The sequence below is a fragment of the Herpailurus yagouaroundi genome, unplaced genomic scaffold, assembly GCF_014898765.1.
Source record: "Herpailurus yagouaroundi ecotype Mexico unplaced genomic scaffold, PumYag 29, whole genome shotgun sequence".
NCBI lineage: Eukaryota > Metazoa > Chordata > Mammalia > Carnivora > Felidae > Herpailurus > Herpailurus yagouaroundi.
The window spans coordinates 8091781-8105091 of NW_024412377.1; the positions used below are offsets into that span (position 1 = coordinate 8091781).

At 44.8% G+C, this 13311-nt stretch overlaps 1 protein-coding gene across 4 annotated transcripts in view; it reads right to left on the minus strand.

Moving 5' to 3' along the window:
* The window catches only part of CTNND2 (catenin delta 2), a 408918-nt gene that overhangs the window by 121528 nt on the left and 274079 nt on the right, over positions 1–13311 (minus strand). The window lies entirely within an intron of this gene.

Here is a 13311-nt window from a genome sequence, read left to right on the forward strand (position 1 = left end):
CCAAAGCCACTTCTAAACCATTCCGAAATGACTTTGCGCCTGTGCAAGCCTACTAATGAAACCAGTACATTTCTTGTAAGTACAAAAAGTAACAACATTGGAAGTGAACCAGCCTTGTCACATTGCTCCTGGTTCGTTATTTGAGACGGGCTCGCTACACTGGGTAGAAAGGTAGTGCCAGGGAAAGAGACCAGTCATTCTGCAGGTTTGCTGACTTCCATGATGAAGCAGGGGTAATACTGACTCGTCCAGAGAAACCAGTTTGGGGAACTGAATGTCTCTGCTGGTGCAACAGGAAAAGGAAAATTACTTTATATAAGCTTTTTTTTCATGGTTTATTTGGTCATCTCCTTAAAACTTTTTTTTGAAGTTTATTTCTTTATTTTGACAGAGAGAGAGACAGAGAGAGAGAGAGAGAGAGAGAGAACAGGAGAGGGGCAGAGAGAGAGGAAGACAGAGAATCCCAAGCAGACTCTGCACCGTCAGTACAGAGCCCCATGCAGGGTTCAAACGCATGAACCATGAGATCATGACCTGAGCTGAAATCAAGAGTCAGAAGCTTAACCTACTGAGTCACCCAGGTGCCCCCTTCAAACTTTTAAGCTACTGTCTTCATCTAAAGATTTGGTAATATTCAGAACAATCATATTATGAAATTTGAAACTCAATAGGCATGGCATTTCCCTGTCATGTAGGAAGAACTAATGTAACAGCTGGACGTGCCCAGAAGTAGTATTTGCACGCTGGTTACAAAATGCGATAGCCAAACTCTAAGAACAAAAAGGAGCTGTGTTATCATTTGCTGGGCTCATCTTGTTCTCCTTTCCTAACTTCTTCACAATAAAATAGGATAAATGGCTAAATCAGTAGACAATTTTTTTTTCTGCTCGGACATGTGATCTATGTAGCTCTTAAATATCTTTTATTACAATCCTTTCTTAACGGCTACAAAGAGAATCTGAAGGAAATAAAAGGAAAACTGATGTGAATACGGATAATCTTTGGTGGCAACTAGAAATGAAGTTCAAAGGGGATTCTCTGCTATTTCGGAACATTGATGGCACCCTAGTGTGTCAATACCAAAGAAAAAGAGTTATTTCAAAGCCACTCAATGTGTGTGGCTTTTATCTGGGTACATTATTTCAAACTTTTACTGAGTTGACAGGGAAAGATTTATCAATTGTCTATTAAAAATAGACTTTGACCACCTATAAAAAGACCTGAAGTCTTCTCTAAGAGTGTGCCAATGTACTTGACATTATGCTGCCTGGAAAATCAACTCCAACAGGACCCTAGGGTGATGGAGACATCAGGATCTGACTTCGGTCATGGACACTCTGCCCATGCAAACTTTTAGGGCTAAGCTTCTTCTGGAGTGAGGGTCTGTGACAAGTCATGGGATATGCAATTTTATCACCAAAGTGGAAATACATCATTTATAAGTTGAACACAAGATGCATCCATCCTAAACTTGCTATAAGACTAGCACGTGGACAGAAGGCAAGTTGTGGCCACATCTTTCATACAATCAACCCACTGATCATCCAGCTATGTAGTCCTACGGACACAGGACTGAATTTGTAAGCCTTAAGCAAACTGTTTCGGACTATATCTTGAGGGCACCTTACCAAACATTGTCTAAGAGCTTGAAATATGAGAAAAATAAAGATGCAAAATGTCATCAAGTCAGGACAGAGAATTTCTTTGTAACAAAGATGGGTCACAGTCAAGAAGACAAAATATTTCCAGGAAACTAACAGGAGCAAAGGTAGCAGAATATTTTTGATTTACTATCTGCATTACTGCCAAATTATGACATACACACGCTTCTATGTATATACATATATTTCAGTATTTACGTATCTTCATTTATCAGGCTGAAGATTAAAAATCAAGCAGAGAGTAGCTAAAGGGAAAGCAAAAGAAAAAGGAGAAAGGCCTCTGCGGTTAAAAAAAAAAAATCTGGCTTGGGGGAAGTTTTCAGTGAAACCCTCCCTTATTCTTGGTAGTAAATTTTACTTTTATGCTCGAGAGTTACCGTTCCTCAGTTTTGTGCACAGTTTTCTTTTCATCGGTTATATTTTAACAAAACTGGCAAAAGTTCTAGAAGCCCTCGATTCTTAGAGTTATTACTTAAATGTTCAAACTACACTTTGTACAGGTGATTCACATGTTGTTACACAGGAAAAGAATGCCAGAGAATTTATTTCTGGCATTAACACTGCCCTTACTCATTGTCTGGTTTGTAGTAATTTAGAATTTTACATATACAGTTAGGGCTCAAGAAGCGAAGAATTGAGTGCATTACACCAGAGTCTTTCAGATTTTTTTAAAAGGATAATGCTTTGGAATGAATGTTTGTGGCCCCCTTCCTCCAATTTCTTATGTTAAAAGCCTCAACCCCCAATCTGATGGTGTTTGGATGCAGGGCCTTTGAGAAGTGATTGGGTTTAGATGAGGTCGTGAGAATGGAAGCCCCATGTTGGGATTAGTGTCCCTATAAAGAAATGAAGTGACCCAGAGTTTCTCTTTTCCATCTTGTAAGGGTGTGGCAAGAAGGGGTCATCTGTGAACTAGGAAGAGGCTCTCAGCAGACACCAAATCTATTGGTACCTTCATCTGGGACTTTCAGATAAATTTCTGTTGTTTAAGTCCTCCCCCCCCCCCCCCCACTGTTTTTGGTATTTTGTTACGGCAGCCTGAGTAGACTAAGCCATAATCACAGTAAGGACTAAGTACGTTTGGTGGTAGTAGGATCCTTCGGATCCTTCTGGCTTCCCCATGACCTTTCCGCCATGGAGCTCTCTCGGGGACAAGCTGTCAGCAAAGCAAGGAGAGTGCGTGGCAGGATTATGTTGACAGTAAATCACAGAGCAAATCAATTGGCTTTATCGCCCCAAATAGTGCCACACTCAATAACATACCATCAGCGCTTTTCTCTACTGATCTTAAATGTGTAACTGTATGACTGACATCAATAAAGCAAATCAATCAACAGTCTCTATCATTCATTTTCCAAAACCACATAGAATTGAAAATAAGGTATTCTCTGTTCAAGAAGGTAATGCTTAAATCTTTTTGGAAAGGAAGAGAATAACAAGCCTCTGTGTTACAAGCCAAGGAGCTGCTGATGTTTGGACCTGATGTTTCTGCTATGGTCATAGTCAGGGGAGGAGAGATCTACTGGCCACAGTTAAGAAATGTCCCCTTGGGAAGAAAGTTACACAGGTGCGGGGCTGTGTCCAATGTGTGGCTTAAACAAACAAACGGACCAACAAAAAACAAGATGAAAGCCTTTCTTTGGACTTGGTTTCCATACTTTTGTTTCCCCACGCAGCTTAAATTCTATTTAAAAGGTTTCTTAGTCGGCTGCAGTATGGAAGAGTAGAAGCCACTTTCTCCTTATATGAAGAGAATGGTGTAAGTTGGGGATAAAAATCCGAACGTTCCCAAACCAGAAAGCAAAGATGTCCATAAACCAAGACTTTGTGGGTTTTTTTGTTTTTGTTTTTAATTTTCTTAATGCTTATTTATTTTTGACAGAGAGACAAGACACAGAGCATGAGCGGGGGAGGGGCAGAGAGAGAGGGGGACAGAGAATCTGAAGCAGGCTCCAGGCTCCCAGGTGTCAGCACAGACAGAGCCCGATGGTGGGGCTCGATCTCATGAACCTTGAGATCATGACCTGAGCTCAAGTCAGATGCTTACCCGACTGAGCCACCCAGGCGCCCCTTTAAACCAAGACTTTGTAAACATGGGCTTCTCTCAGGGATGGTGGCTCACAGAGCGCTCTAATTATTGCATTCATAAAAGCCCCTACTAGTGAGAAAAATTAACGAGAGCCTTTCAGCTCTTCCCCTTCTGCCAAGTTTACAACTGCCCAGCCTCCGTTCTGTCACACTGGGCGGGCTTCCACAGAGATGCAGAGAAGGAGAGCTCCCCGAGGCTGGGGGAAGCGTCTACAGTCCAGAGGTGCAGAGATACCCCGCTCCTCTCTCCATATGTCGCAGCCTTGCAAGGCCACGTAAGGAGAAGAGCTTCTCCTGCTCGGCTGTGTCTTCACAAACAGAAAAGCCTTCTTCGCCATTGCGACGCATCTCTGTTGCCCATATTTTCCCACCATTGAGAGGGCATCACCGTCACTACCCTTGTGCAGGCCAAGTTTTGTTCCGAAGGGATCTGGGTGAAATATACAACAGGCCAAGGAAACTGCGTGGATCTTCAGCAGCAGGGGAACATTGACCTTAAAATCCCACTCTTCCCTCCCAGCTGAAGGTACACCTCGTGTGTCAGAAGAGAAGATAGCTCAGAGATGTGAACTGGCAGGCATGTCCTCTTACACCGGGCTCCGTTTAATCAGGCGTCAGCCTGTACACATACTTTAAAAAGCGACAACATAAACATAAGTCCATCCTCTGTCTGCCAGTTTTGCTTGGCTTGGTTTGAACATCTGAGTTGCTAATAGATCTTCCCTCGACAGGGTTTCCTTAGCACTTCCAGCTTTTGGGGGGATTAAGGGAAAAGGAGGCAGGGGATAGAAGTTCTGGTTATGAAGAAACTCAGAGCAATGCTAAAGAGCCAGGAGAGAGATGATTCTTATGTTGACCCTTGGGAATTTTGAAGAAGAAGGTGGCTCAGGTGTGTGAACTCCCCTGGTCGCTGTTCGGAAGACGCAGATTACAGGGAGGGTGGAATCCGTGCAAAAACGGGACAGAGGTGGTGGCCAAGGAGCCGTATTTATGTGGCACACATGGTCTCTCGGCTCTCCTTGAAGACACAAAGCGTTTTGCATTTGAGAGATTAGACACCTATGTTCAAGTGGCAGGGTTCTTTTCTGAATCAAGTATCAGAATAAAGAGATTCAGGGATAGATAGCCTTGCTGATTCTCTGTCAGTCTGGAGCCAAGGGGCATTGTGTGAGGGTGACGGGCACCCCCAATCGTTTGCTCAGAACCACCCGCCCCTTAGGAAGAGGTGGGAGGGAGGCCGGCGATACTGCCCTGCTCCAGAGACCGACACGATGACACCACTGTGCTGTGCCCCACAGAGTTATCGAGGCTGGGCCACATCACCAGGCTTATCTGCCTTTTCTCCCAGTCATTGTGACGGAACCAACCAGAACACCGCTAAGACCCCTCTAGAATTCTCTCTGCTCCTAACTTCTCATCCACATCTGGGAAAACCTGGGCCAGGAACCTCTCCATTACTTCCTTTTTACTTTTTCCATTACCTTCCTTTTAAAGGCACTCTGTCCTTGACATGCCAACCTGCCTCAGAGAATCCCGTAATCTTGTTTGTTAATATCTTTGCTGATACACCCCTGAAAGATAGTCTCATACAGTGGTTCTTGACTGAAGGGATTTAATCATCCAAGGGAACGACTGGCAATGTTTGAAGACATTGTTGGTGGTCACAACCGGGGGAAAGGGGTACTGTTGGCATCTACTAGGTACAGGCCAGGAATGCTGATAACATCCTACAAGGCACAGGACAGCCCCCACAACAGAGAATTATCTGGCTCAAAATGTCAAGAGTGGGCAGGCTGAGGAACCCTGATCTAGTACTATATAACAGAGTATTTATTAATGGCATGGAGTACTGAATGGTCAAATGTCAACAAGGAAAGTAAAGGGGAAGCCTAGTTCAGAGTTTTAAGTCTGCAAACTCATTAAAATCAGAAAGCCAGCACTTTTTTTGCTGATGGGATATAGTTCATATGAGAGGCACAGAAGTAGGAAGAGAATCTCATTCACTCATGCGTAGTGACAAAGGAGAGTCACTGCACAGAAAGGCACGGCCGTGATTTTGCAGGCTCATGTGACTGGTTGCTTGCAGGACATGAAATACCGTGTCTTGGGTCACCAAGCTCCTGGCATACGGTGACGTGAAGCTACAGTGAGACCGAGCGGGAGCCAGCCGGGAGGAGCAAGCAAGCCACCGAAATAAGCCGATGGCTGGAAAAGAAATGGTATTAAGCAGCAAAAGAAAAAGTATGGCTCACTAATAAAATGAAAACTGGAAGAAAGAAAGGCGACCCGTGCTATTCTGAAATGAGAACTTAAAAGCATCAGGAATGTCACGAGGGGCAGATCCATCAGTGATAATAAACCAAATCCAAATGTGCCTCGACTGTCGCTGCCCTCCAGAGCGATTAGGACAAATTCCGGCTTATGTATCCCAAGCCTTGAAAAATGGACTTGGTCTCCACATTTCCCTCCTAAGGATTAATCCCTGAAAGGCGATGACGGGTGTAGGCGAGACTTCACTACACAAGTTTGTCACAGTTTGCACTAACTAAAATTCAGAAGACGCCAGATTTGCTGCTCATCAGGGATTGGTTCCCACACCACGAGCACGTGGGTTCACGCAGCACACGTGGCTGTAGGTGTGTTCCTACCGCGTGATTCTTGGCAGCCTTTTCCACGTTCCGCTGGTGACTGCTGGCCAGGACAGAGGTCACGCTGAGGCCAGGGATAAACGAATGCACAACAGTGCGCAGCTGGAGACAGAGTGGGTGCTGCGCTCACCCCTGTCCTCCGTGGCGTGCCCAGGTGGGCAGCGGGTGCGGCCCCGAGTGCAGGTAACCAGGGGCTGCGCCGTTTGCCGAGGAATTGCAAAACCGAGAAACGAATAAAAGGTGAAATTTTCTTACCATGCGCAGGTAACTCTACACAATATTCCTCCTCCCGGGGACAGAAAGCTCTTGCTGACCCCCTTAAGCATGCCACGACACCCCCTTTTCCTGAGCGAAGGGAATGCCCGAGGGTCATGGCTTCCCCACAAGCACATCACACGTCCCGCCTACCGTGCACTTCGGGGGCTAAGGTGACCCAGTGCAGACCAAAGAGGGGGTGAGTGGCAGTGATATACGTGACTTTCAATAGGGTACTCTGCTCTATCCTGTCGACTTTGTGCCATTTCTGCTCCTGGACGGCGGACATGAAGAGCCACCTTGGACCATGAGGAGGAGGAATTACCCGAAAGGGAAGAACATGACAGATCTAAGAGCCTCCGAAGACTGCAGATGATGGCGGCCAGCAGCATCGACCTCCACATTGCTGGGAAGGACACTTAAGTATTCTCAGGACACTTATAAACCCTAAGGACGCCTATAAAGTCTACGGGTTTGGCTGTCTGACACGTGGCCTGACTCATATGCACAGCAGTGTACTTAAAATTGTCTTTTGAAGGGTTAAACAAAGCTGTGCATAAATATGGATAGAAGAAGTTTTGAAAGGATATATGCCTGGTATAAATTCCAATCACAGCTCTGTCTAGGAGGGGGATGGTGGGGGCGGGGTGTCTGTGTTACTTTCATCTCATGGCTTATTACTATTTTATTTCTGTATAAATTTTACATGTTATGTGTGCATGTATATACCGGCATATTTATGTGTGTTTATAATTAACATCCATTTTGGCCAAGATAAGGAGAAACTTATTTAAAATTCAAATCTCCAACGTGATCTAAATTAGCAGTGAAATTCGTTTGTGTGCTTTGGGATACCGACCACTATTTAGTGTCACAGTCTCATTCCTGTGCATCCGTCACATCTGTGTGATGCAGTGGGCAATGTGTCACGCTCACAGAGAAGTGATACCAGATAGCAAGTCCTGAAAATCCCAGCAAACTTTTCAGGTGATGGGGTTTCATGACGCCTCACGCCATTTACGTATGTCATGCGTTAACGTCCTCAGAACAAAGCATCGTTGAGTCTGGCGTGATCAAAAGTATTGCTTCTCCAGGGGTACTTTGAGACGCACCCGTATCCATTTGTTGACACAAATCCTCAGGTTTTAGATGATCATCACGATGCACAATGTTTGTTAGCTTTGGTGGTCCCTACAGATTCAGAATGTTGAGTAACGTCATAAAATACAACACTGCCACAAGAAGCCAGAGAGCAGTTTGGACCAAAAGTGGAGAGAGAAGGTCCATGGAATACCGTTGGCTCACAGTGGCTCCTGTAGCCCAAGTGTCACCGGGAAAGAAATGGATGTGACCGGGACAAGTCACAGGTTTCAATGTCTACTTGACACGATGGGTAGAGGCTGCTGCGGACCCCAGACCGAGCATCACTCAGCACAGCTGGTTCTGGGTGTTGGGCTAGAAATGGACAGAAACCGGATGCACCCAGTCCCCCGCCTCAGCAGATCCACTCTCCATGGGCGTCAACAACTGTACATAACTCACAATGTGACTGGCACGACGGGGGGGAGTTTAAATAAAGCCATGTGCAAGTAGATTAGAAGATGGGTAACTTTTTACTTGGAAGAAGTCCTGAAAGAGCGGAAGAGATGTTTTTATTTGACCTTAAAGGATAGTCGTCCAAGCAGCGGACGGAGGGGAGGGGAAGACCGCACAGAGGAGGAACACGAGCGAAAGGTTAGAGGCTGGCCTGTGGGACAAAGGATGGGCAGGTGGGAGCCCCTGGAGGTTCCTCCAAGACATGCCCATCGTCATGGGGAACAAAAGAAGGCATTCAAGATTTTACACGGAATCCCATTACTACCGCTTTGGCGTACAAAACAGCTTGGTGGTATCATCAGTGAAACTTCCCGCTGGCCCATGCATTTGACATCTACAGCGTAAGGAAGAAGTGAACAGGAGCTTAAATTGACCACAGCGCACTAGACCGTGAAACAAAGATGGCCGGGAGAGGGAACATGAGCACGCGAGAAGAGGCTCAGAATCGTCTTTGAATTGTCAGAGGTCTATGTCCTCACCCACGTGGATACATCTATATCCACGTGAATAAAACATTCACAAGGGATATTCCAACAGAAGGGAGAAGTTTTGAGTTCTAGGTCATCTTGCTTGTCTTGTTTTTTTTTGTTTTTGGTTTTGTTTTTTTCCCCCTCAGCGGTTTCTCTGCACTGTCAAGTTCACACTGAGTGGGGTCTTGAAGCCTCAGGTCTGCTCTGGCCAGCAGCCAGTGGTATCCTGTGACTTCAAGTCCATTTTCGAGTACCACTAACCCCCGGACATCATCCCAGGAAGCTTGGCCATCTCCCAAACTGGAAAACAAAAGATGCTTATTTCTACAAAAGGTGGGAAAGTAAATACACCGATTTTGTCTACTTGCATTTCCCTGGATCCCAATCTCTGGATTGCCCGTCCTGCCCCACCGTGCCCAGCTGCTGGCACAGAGCCCTGCTGGAGAAGGTGGAGCCCCTGCCAGATGACATGTGCCTTTGGGCACGTGATGTGTACATTGTTTGGTGGGGCGGGGGTAGGGTTCTGCCCGAAAAGGGCTAGAGAGACCAGCAATTTCTTATAATCTGGCAACAGGCACTGAACCCGGAGTCAGAAATTAATACATTTGCAAAGCCTTTTTGGACCAGAATATGATGCCCAGAAATATTAACTACTTCTACCCTCAGGGGCTCATGGTGTGATGGTTCCAGTATGATTCAACAGCAGCCATTTCTTGAAAGAAGAGCATGAATGAAGCATATCTTTGTACCCTACATCTTCTTGAATTATTTCAATTAAGTATCTGAAGGATAAAGTTTCTGAGATTTTTTTATTATAACTAAATCTGACCTTCATAGTGTCAGAGAATTTTCCTAAGGTATAGAATAACAATGCCAGAGGTAAGATCAACATAAAATTCTGGGATATAGCAAAGCCCCAGAGGCAATCATTAAACCAATTATGATTTTTATCACTTTGGCTTCCTCGTAAAATCTCTGGTTTCTCTGTCCTGGGCAGTGTCTGTTGCGGATTAGACAAACTTTCCTTGTACCTTTCTCTGGTGTCTTAAATGGAAGAAGGAAAACAAATACATTCTTATAAGCAAACACGGACTTAATCACTTCATGCTTTTCAAAATATTATTTTCTAGATGGCATTTGAAAAGATTATAAATGTAATGCCTGTTCGAAAATTTGTAAATACAAAAGTACGAAACAATCAGTAGCCTTTGTCTTTGATGTTACTGTGCTTTCCCTAGAAATACATACATGTATATATACAAATACAAATATATATAAACACATAATAAGGAATATGTTATATATAAATAATAAAAATATATACATATGTATTTTATATTTGCATGTGATACACCTTTTGCAAACCTGGCCAGGTTTTATCAACATCATACGTATCTCTATATACACTCCCATTTTTATATCATTTTCCTCCACTTTGTATTCCATATGCTCTCTTGTCACTACATAGTCTTTGAAAACCTGACTTCATGAGCAACAGATTCCAGAGACTGGATATCTGACAATCATTAAAGCTGTAAACCTACAACTTTCTGGAAGCTAGATGAGTTACGCCAGTCTGCAGGCTCTGAAGGTAACCTTCTGTTCTGGTGTTAGCAAGGATGGGGATGCTTTGTCCTAGACAGACCTGAGGACATTTCCATTTCTCACCTTGCGACAACCAGTTAACAGTGATGAATTAGGGCCTTGGTTCCTCCTCTCACTGGAGGCAGCTGGCTTTTAATTCCTTTAGACAACTTGGAATGGCTGCCTGGTTTCCCCAAGTGCAAAGCACATTCCTCAAGAAGCAAGGTTTCTCTGTTGAGACCCAGACTGGTGCATATGCCCATCCTTCCCAGCAGGTGGCGCCATCTAGACTCAGTTCTCTCCTGGGGACCAGTCACCAGGCTGGGGGCCAACTGGATGTGAGGGCGTCTTCCTATCCCTCTTCTTCATGCCAGATGCTGGTGCTCTCCTCCCCATCTCCAGACCTTTCAGCTGTGCCTCCCTTCCATCCGTTTTCAATGCAAGATGGCTCCTACTTTTGACTGTTTTTTTCTACTTTTGACTGAACTTGACAAAACATCCTAAATGACTTTCAAACAACTGTAATTATTATCTGTTTACACCCTCACTAAAATGTTTCATAAGATACTTTTATTACGTGAGAGCACAGTTCAAAGTCTTTTACGTAACTATCACTTGACTGAAACCATGGCTTTGATGTTTCTTTATAAGCAACAATATTCTGTATTCTAACATGGCTGCTTCAGCAAAACTTTCTTAAAGAAATCCTTTTTGTCTCCTTGAAAATATTGTGAGAAAAAGATGGGACAAATGACCCTTATAAATTTTCACTTAGACTTTTGGCAAAAATGATAAAAGTGCTTTAATCTCTTCATCTTACTGAACTTAGAAAATGGCTCATTGATGTTGTAAAATATGGTTCGAAGTACAACATTCTAAGGTGGGAAATTGCTCATCATAAGGTTCCATGACGCAGCTCACAACGTGAAAGGAGGGATGTGGTTGGGGGTGAAGTCCATGAATATTTTCTTCTGACTCCTGAACTCTCTGGACCCAATCAATGCCTAATATCACCTGTCACTTGAAAGGCTTCAAGCCATGCGAGCACACATTGGCAGCGTTAGAAAAAGGGTTCAGGGTCTGAGGCCAACTCTTACTAACGGGACACCAGTGACAGATGCAGGGACCATCAGAAGGATGGTTCAGAATCCAAAAAAGGACTGAAGACAAAACCTTGAAATCAGAGTGAATTCAATCTCAGTTCAAAGTTTTTTGTTTTTGTTTTTTACACCAAGGCTCATGCATTAGTACAATTTCCCAAATCTGCCTTCCAAAGTTGCCTGGGCCCATCCAGGAGGTTCCGAGTCTGTAGGTGGTGGGTAAGACCTGGGGGATTACGATCACTTGACAGATTGGCAAGCACCACATTCCTGCCCATATGCCATTCTTCTTTTCAACCTTTATTATGCTCATTCACTTTCCAGGATAAAGCAGTAAAGGGACAGGGCCCCATGGTATACAGTATTGCAGAAGGAAAGCATGAGAAGGACCCATTATACCTTTGTTAGGCCATGTTTCGCTTGTACGATAATGGAAAGGGTCAGAAGCATTATGGTCTGGCCCCCTTAAGTACTGGGTTGGAAAACTGAGGTATCCAATACTATTTGGCATAATTCCTGGCACAGTTCAATAAACACCTGCTAGCTAACCACTGCATTCCCCTGAGGGGAGATTTTAAGAAGTATGGCTCAATCCTCTTAAAAGGCTCCTGCAATTCAGGGAGAAGGTGGACACAGAGCACAGGAGAGAAAGCAGGGTTGGGAGCATCTCAGAGCAGCAGATCACCATCGAAAAGGCCAGAAGCACGTATTTTTAGGTTACAGGTGTGTTTATGCCGGAATGTACAGACCTAGAGGCTGCAGATGTGTCTGGAGCGGCCCCCAGGGGCCACAAAGAGCAAGAGAACTAGAACCTAAAACATGTGAACACTGATGCATTCAACTTAAATTTAGGAATGATGTTTAAGAATGCATTCCCATGAATCCTTCCTCCAAACAAAATAGCGCCTATAACCCTTACTCAAAGCAAAATGATTTTGAGAACACTTTAAAAAATGATGGGCTCTGATCTCAACAGATACTTTTGCATATTTATTTTGAATTAAAACCTGCTAAGAGACAGTGTTGGGATTTCTGTCCTGCTCTCTTAGCTGTTCACTCTTGAAGACAGTCAGATCTTGGGTCTGTATGACCGTTAGCAGCTGGGATATGACCACAGTGTCCAGGGGAAGGCTGGACTCATGATCACTGTCCAGGAGAGATGAAGAAACCTCAGTAGTAGGGGTTTCTGGCCGCAGCTACGACTCACGCTACTCCCTCAGCTGGTGGGGGGGCCGATGGGTGAGGGTTCCGTCTTCCAGAGGCTCCGGGAGAAAAGGCTGGAGACTATCTTGATTCCATCAAGGCCAAGAGTGGCTTCCTATTGGCCATTACCTCAGTGCAGGCAGCCTACTTACAGCCGCCCAAGGTAAAGTCCATCATTTTGGAGACACCTCTCCAGCTGCTCAGCTTTCTGAATTTATCAGAATTGTCCCCCAAGGCCAAGCTTCCAATGCCATTCTGTTGGAGAACTGGGAATCTGAGCCCCCATTTCTAACAATAAATGCAAGATCACATATCAAAACGTTTCAAAACATGCAGTAAAATATGTGTTGGCTGCTTAGCTTCTCTTCCTAGATCACACCTACAGTGTACCTGTGGAACACCTGCAAAGCACCCTCCTGTCCCTGGCCGGGACCTCCATCGAGGTACGAATCAACACACAGAAGAATCAGTGCCCGGGTTGGACTCTCCAAGCTGCTACCTCAGAGCCTGCCTGGGACTGACATGACTCTCTTTGGCAAAGTTCCTATGTTGACTGGGCTGCAGGATGTGGGGGAAGTCATTCGATGTCCCCCTGTCAGACCCCCCCGCCACGGGAACACTGTGCAGATGTGTTAATGATTTTAGCCTGCGTTGAAAGTACAGAGCCCCGTACGTGTACACGCAGAAGAAATATTAATGTTGTAAT